Source organism: Cornus florida, unplaced genomic scaffold, assembly GCF_030987335.1.
Source record: "Cornus florida cultivar Cherokee Brave unplaced genomic scaffold, ASM3098733v1 CherokeeBrave_3.0.0_Hap2_Chr10, whole genome shotgun sequence".
In the NCBI taxonomy this organism is placed as follows: Eukaryota; Viridiplantae; Streptophyta; class Magnoliopsida; order Cornales; family Cornaceae; genus Cornus; species Cornus florida.
This window is the reverse complement of record NW_026775580.1, coordinates 91279418-91287425: the sequence shown is the minus strand read 5'-3', so window position 1 is coordinate 91287425 and position 8008 is coordinate 91279418.

Below are 8008 nucleotides of genomic sequence, written 5' to 3'. Positions count from 1 at the left end.
GATAAAAATAAAAGAATATTAACAAACAAGTTGGTGAGATTGATTTTTCAATCTTGGAAGCTGGTCTAATAATCTCTCTCATTACCTGTTGTTCCAAAACCTATATAAATTTGTTATACACGTAAGCACAATGAGTTGCATAGACCATTTGTTCCGGTGAGAAGACTGAGCATCAACGACCCAATGGTAGTGACCAAACCAGACGGTGAAGATGAAGAACTTCGAATTCTGACAAGAAAAAGATGATGAACTTCAGTGACCCATCATCTCCGGCGGGTTGCAGACCCTTGCCCAGTTCAAGTGTCCATTATTACACAATGGTCAATTCGATATTAATGGGTGGTCATGGTTTGTTACTTCTATAGCTCTTATGAAAAAAATAAAATAAAATATATTCAATGTCCAAATTTAGAATTAATGAATTATAAGTTTTTAAGGTGATATGTAATTAATGCATTATTTTCTTTTAAAATTATTAATTTGTTCTTTATAATTTAAGGGCTAGTTTGGTACAGAAAAATAAAATAAGGTAGGAATGAAATGAACCAAAGAATAAAATGACCATTCCCAAATCGTTTGATTAAGAATAGCTTAAAAAAGAAAACTAATCTATATATTTGTAAACTAACTAAATGTATCTATGGGAAAAAATCACCTAACCCTCCTGTATCAACGTTTTTGTCCAAAATACCCTCACTAAAATTAAACTCCCCTAAGCTATAAACCGTTATCGCATTCCCCATTTCCGTTTAAATCCGTTAAGTGTAGGTGAAATGACAAATATACCCCTATAATATAGTATGAAATATAAATACAAAATAAATGTTATTTTGCCAATTACATAGTAAAGAAAATGTTAAAAAAAAAAAATAATAAAATAAAATAAAATAAAATTAGTAGTAAAAAGTCCAAAATTGGGGCAAGCCAACCGGCGGTCCCTCGACGCTAGCGCAGCCACATAGTATTTAATGGTTGACAGATGTCATGGTAATGTAAGAGGCTGAGAAATCAATCCTCCTCTCTTTGCAAACCTTTTTCCTTTGTGTTTTTTTAGTTATAAAGGATGAGGAAGTGATGATGAACCAAAAACTTTTCTTTTTTGGCTTAATATGATTGTGCAAAAACAGTTTGATTCTATGTACATCTTTGCTTGTGATTTTTGATGGAGACAATGTGGCATGTTGTTAGAAGCACGGGCAATTACGGCATTATTATTATTATTTTTTTCTTAGATTATGTGCATCCGCAGCACAACATTCAAGTCAGAATCCAAAAGAAATATAAATATTGAATTAACTCAAACATATGCCATTGGAGAATTCAGAGGAGTTTTTTTTTTTGCATCCAAGTAGAATAAATAGTGTAATAAATAAATAAATAAATGTCAAAGCAATTACTGCTGCCATCTCCGCGGTGGGAAACGTCCCCAGCCATATTCTCGACTTCTTGTTCGGCTCCCGGACCTCACACACCCATTTCCCGCCGTTTCTTCGCCTCACTCCCCGGTACACCGGGTGCCAAGTCTCCCGGAACTTCTTCCGCCCGGCTCTCTTCTTGGGATGACTCGAAGCCAAGTTAGCCAACATAACCTCCTCGTCGGAGCAATTGGCAAGGACGGTGCAGCAGCCATCAGACACCAGTCACACCACAGATGATGATTCCGGTGACCAGAAAAATGACCCACATGGAAATGGGTCTGAAAAATTAGAAAGGATTTCCATTAGGAAGCAGTAGTAGTAGAAGTGTTTGTTGAAATTTAGAAGTGTGTCTGATTTGAATAGTGTGTCCTCCTCATCAGAACATATCTACACTGGTGGTGTTGAAGATGAGTCTCTGTATTTCCTTTTTTTTTTTTCCAACAGTATTTATATGACTATAAAAAAAAACTCAGATTTTATGAGTTTATATATATACAGTACACAAGCTTATATATACACGGAGCCATGTAAGGTTGAGAGGAAATATCCTAGAAATTTCTATATATTTATTTATTGTTTAAGAGAAATGTCTCAGAATTTTCAATCTAGAAAAATGGTGGGATTGTTTTAAATAGTCTCATACAAGTTGTCACTCTCTGAAGATCGATGGTGGAACTGTTTCTAAATCAAAAGATATATGGCTTTGTGTTTCCAACTGAGAACAGCTTGGGTACCTGTTTCTTTATTATTCCAAGCTTCATTCATTCTCTCTCATTCTCTCCGGAACGTCCATACCAGAAGCTAAGAACATAGCAGCAACCGTGAGTGCTATCAAAGATGTTAAAGCTCAAGGATGCGCAAAACATACTGTTGAATATATATATATATATATATATAACACAAGGGGTATTTTAGGGCAAATTTTTTTTTGATAAGAGCATGTTCAAGGGGAGTTTAATTTTAATGGGAGTATTTTGGACGAAAATGTTAGTAGAGGGGGTTATGTAATTTTTTCCCTATATATATATATATATATATATATATATATGCCTAAATATATATTTTTGATGGATATTCCACTTTTCTTGTTATTTGAGAAAAGTGTATTAGCAATCGCTAAATATATATTTTTGATGTATATTCCACTTTTCTTGTTATTTGAGAAAAGTGTATTAGCAATCATAAAAGCGATTTTTAATATTATTTTTACTTTGTATTTTTTTAAGTGGGGAATGGAATGCCTATTCCTTTTGTTGGAAAGTGTAATGATTTTGATGGAAACAAAGCAAATCGAAAGTCGAGGGTTTCACAAATTTGAAATTGGAACCAAAACTGAATTAATGAGGGACTAGAATCGAAGCAACTGTTCGGTTTTGTTCCGATTGGTTCTCCGGTTTCATCAATTCTCTCCTTAGATAACCCCAAAAACCCTAAATGTAACAATGGCATCAAGAGCTCTCACCACAATCCACTCGAAGCTATCCTCTGAAATGGCTGTTCGTTCCCTCCACACCTTCGCTCCTTTCTTCTCCACTTCCAAATCATATATTCCAACTAACAATTTGGATTCGGACTCGCGCTCCAAACAATTTTGTCACGCCGAAGGTAAAAAAAAAAAATTTTGTCACGCCGAATATAAAAAAAATAAAAATAGAGCATTCAATTGATTTATGAAAGAAGAGCCAGCGTGCCCCTGCAAAGATGATGATCCCCGACTTGATCAATGTAATTATTTTACTTGAATAAGATTGCCCTTTGCTCCGTTCTTCATATGGCATACTTAACACACACACACACACACACACATATATAGTCCCGATCTCTTGCTTCCCGAGGATATAGACCATTAGATCATTTTTCAAACTCACCTATTTTCTTTCTTTTTAACACAAAACCACTATTACCCTATTTTTAGTTTTTATATTTAATTTTACCATTACCACCTATTGTAATGATAAAATGTAATTATCAAAATAAAAATAGAAACTTTGAAAAAAAAAATTAATACTTGTATATTTTACTAAATATTTGTTTTTATTTGGATTTTTCTTTGAAAGAAAAATAATACCCGTATTTTTTAATTTTGCAATAACAATATGATATTATAGCATTTTTCTAAGAAACATCTTGTTATTCTCAGTATAAGTAAATTAATATACTTATCTAATATAAGTAAATTTACCAACAAATATATTGTAATATTGCATTAATTTCATTTAAAGTTTGAACAATGAAATTTTTTGTTACAGTAGGTGGTAATGGTAAAATTAAATATAGAAATTAAAAAAATAAGGTGAGAGTTATTTTGTGTTAAAAGGAAAGGTCATAGGTGGGTTTGAAAAATGACAATTTAACTGTCAGTACAAAAGTATAGATTAATTTTCTTGTTTTATGGGGAGCAAGAGATCAAACTCTCTTTCTCTCTCTCTCTCTTTATATATATATATATATATAGTTGTGGAAGACTTTTGGTTTACCTCTTTAAATGTGGTTTGAGCTTGAATTTGGATATTCTCAAATTTAGATGGAAGTTACATCTTCATTCATGATATCATATTTGGCTGACTAAATTTTTGTATTGGTTAGCATGATCTTGTGTTGTTCACCGGCATTGAAAACAAAAAGAAATAATAGGGGGAATTTAAATGGCCTCAATTTTATTAGTATCAAAGTAATCTTAAGCTTGTGTTTTCTATATATTCTAAACTATACATAATGGCAATGACACTTATTTGCTGTGTGTTAGACGTGTCACGTGTGCTGGAAATCATACTGCAAGAAGAATTGCAAAAACAGATTCTGGCCCTACAAAATGCGGCCTTAATTATTTGGAATGTGAGGCACATGACCATGAGAATTGCAAGAATTGGGCAAACTTTGTTAAGAGTTGGATCCTGACAATCATGACCACTCTCAAGTATGTAATATTTAAAAGTACAGTGACAAAAAGTGTGGCCGCCTCCAAGTTTCTGGAAAAGTACATTTTTTATTGGTTGCGGTTGGGTTTTTCATAAATTTAGGAATATTTTTTTGTATCATAATTCATTTATTATTATTATTATTATTATTATTTTACTAAATCCGGCGTCTTTATCACTTCACTGATACTTGGATATATATTTCTTGATCACTGATGGATAATAAGAAATTCAGTCACACTAATCCCCTAACATTCCTACTTACAAATATATATATATATATATGTATATGTATATATAGCTTTAAGTGTTTTTTTTTTTTTTTAATAATTATTTAACCGAATTTTCCTTAAGTTGATTATTTTTGTCAGATAAATTTTGCTAGCACGGTGAAAGAGGCAAAAAGAGGCTCCTTAATGTTGGTTATTGTATGCGGCAAATAACCACCATTAACGGTAGTTAATTATATTTATTTGTTTTTGCTTAATAGGATAGACAGGACATGGGCGTGGGCCGTATTATTTGGTCCTTGTTTTGGTCCAAATTTGGGCTTGTTCTCCCCCAAAGGGCCTGTTTGGCCAATTGGCCCACAATTGTAATTATTTCTTATATTTAGGATAAAGTGTAATAAATCCCTCTGAACTTTATTCTTTCCCTTTAAAAATCTCTCCCCTAAACTATTATTTTTACAATTTACCCCTGAACTATCAATTTTTTTGCAAAAATTACTCACCGGTAGCATTTCGGCCATTTCTTACCGTTATGTAGGCCTCTGTTGATCACGTGCCATTGATAAATTTGAAAATGGCGAAGTTGCCCTTATGACTGTTATAATATATTATGCTATAAAACATAAATCCCCAATTCAAGACTTGCTGCCCGTTGGAACCCTAACCCTTTCTATTGCAAATCGTCCTCTTTCGCTCTGCGTATAGACAGGTCTGATTCTATGCAAGTCACTAAAGATTCACTAACCGAAGAAGTGTAAGTGATCAACAAACCCTAATTTTTGTTCTATAGGTGAAATTTCTTCGATTTACAGTGATAGAAACCAAGGTGGTGTTGAGCATTGTTCAAGCTTTCTTGATCTCTCCTCTTTCTCAAATTTCTTCAATTCATCTCCCATAAATATACAGTCTAATTTAACAATCGAAAAAAAAATAAAAAACAGAATCAAACTACTAGAATTGGAACAATTTTTAATGTGGAGAAGAGTCGAATGGTTGCGCAAGAAGTAGAATTTTTGCTTCCGGCACGAGCTAGCAACAAAAAAAAAAAAAAAAAAGGTTCGGATATGACCGGAGTTAGATGCGGATCAGGGAGAGAGAAAAAAAGAGGGAGGTGGATCGGAGACGGGGGTGGTGGCCGTGAACAGTGGAGGTGGTTGGGAGAAGAAGAATCTTTGTGGGAGAGAAAGGGTTGGTGGCGGACATGGACGAACGATGAAGAAGCGGTCGAGGAAGATGAATCAGAGTTGGTGAGGTTGTCATTGACAGTGGTGTTGAGGAGGAGGTGTTGTCGTCCTCATCACTGTTTCGTCACTGGTGTTACGTGATTGTTCCAGGTCGCGTGTTTGGTGTCGTCGTCCTCATCGTTGCTTTGCCGTTGGTGCTTTGTGACCTTTCCAGGTCTGTTGCTGAGGTGGTCTTTAGTGGTGCTAGAATGAGGTGGGATTGTGGGAACGGGTGCTAAAATGAGGTGGGGTAGGTGGTGTGCTGTCCAATTTTGATTGGTTATTGAAATTTTATATGACACATCAGCAACATGAGTTTATAAAGCATCAAAACGGTGCAGTTTCATTATGGGTAATTTTGTAATATTCTCTTTCTGGTACCAAACACCTCACATGTTGTCCTCAACTACAACTTTTTAATAGTTTAGGAGATTATTTTTAATTCAAGAGATTTTGTGCAAATACCTTAGTTCAGATAGGTTTAATGAACTTTACCCTTATATTTAAAATAATGGCTTAAAATTTTGAGAGAGAGAGAGACTCTTGTTATTATTTTTTTAACCCACGACTTTTTGTCCACAGCGAAACGACATATTGGTGTACTTTCAAATTTTGTAACATTATGATGAAAAATAAAATATTATTACAAAATTTTGAAACTATTTAAAAAATTTTACTATTATACCTATTTATATTTTAAAATATAAACATATAAATTTAACTATTAAATTTATAGGCCTATGGATGATGGGCCACCAGAAAAACAAATAATATTTTTAGGGCAAATCATTTCAGCTTTCCCAATCGCCTCCATCCATATTCTCGTTCTCACTGAACTTGCCCCGCCTCTCTCTCTCTCTCTCTCTCTCTCTCTATACCACTGCAAACTACAAAATCTACAAGAATCAGAAGTTCAAAGCCAGGTTCGACCTACTCATTTCTCATTTCTAATCTCTGCTCCTCGATTCCAATTCGATGGCTTTTTCATCTGGATTTCGTCGCTTACTTATTTCGTCTCAGTTCAGGTTAGATTATTCATCTCTGTATAATATTCATGTAATTCGTGTTTCTCTATTCTTATTATATTTCATCTTTGTTTATGCATTTGATTCTATTATGAGTAGAGAAATTTCCTCCTCGCGAGGGTTTACAGGGCTCATGTAAATAGTTCAAGTTTTCTGATATGTAAAATCAGCAACGTAGTTCACTCTTTGAAAGACTTTGCTTGAGGTAATAGTATAACCTGTAAAAAGTAGCGAGTATTTTTGAAGGATGAAAAATTGTGGGTTAGGCCTTCTCTTTAGAATATGTGAAGGTCGAACCTGGCTTTTTTGGCATATCAATTTGTTTGCATCAACCTGGCTTTTTTTATGGGTCATTAGAGATGGAATTAGGGTAAATTACAGTGGCCTAATTATGAGGTTTAAACAAATTACGTGTTAAATATTCCTAGCGTTTTCTTTTCGACTGAACTGTTAACCAATCTTTATAAAATGATAATTTTACTTTTCGATCCCTTGTATAAAATTTATTATTATTAAATTCATATAATAAGTCCAGAATTTCGGCCAAACAACTCGTAGACTATCTTTTATCTTTATTGTCAACCTTATCATATACACCATGGCATGTGCTAGTGATTCGAAAATTAGTAAAGATATAAGCATGCTGCTCTTTTTTATAGCCATTTAATTCGATTCACAAACATATTTTTACTTGATTTGTATTTAGCCAAAGTTGACACTATTGAAAATTTTACTCCATAATTTAATTTCTCCATTTACACTATTCTTTTATTGTAGTACCAATTTTGGAATTCACTCAAAGAAAATTCCAAACTAAATACAGTAGTACTTCTCAATTTTCAGTACATGTCCATATATATATATATATAAAGAGTATATCTCCATATCGAATCAATTTCTCGGTATCATGTCATTATCATCTATAGTTTTTTTTCGAAAGATCATTATCATCTATAGTTGTGGTTAGTGATAAGAAAAATTGTGGGTTAGGCGTTCTCTTTAGAATATATATATAAAGAGTATATGTCCATATCAAATCAATTTCTCAGTATCTTGTCTTGTCTTAACTTGTGTGAGAAGTGTGAAGGTCACTGTAAATAATAGGATGATGGACATTTATCATGATTGTAGATACTATGTCATGTTCCCTGGAGTTCCCACTTTACTTCTGATTTGATCTTTTGAATCTTTCAT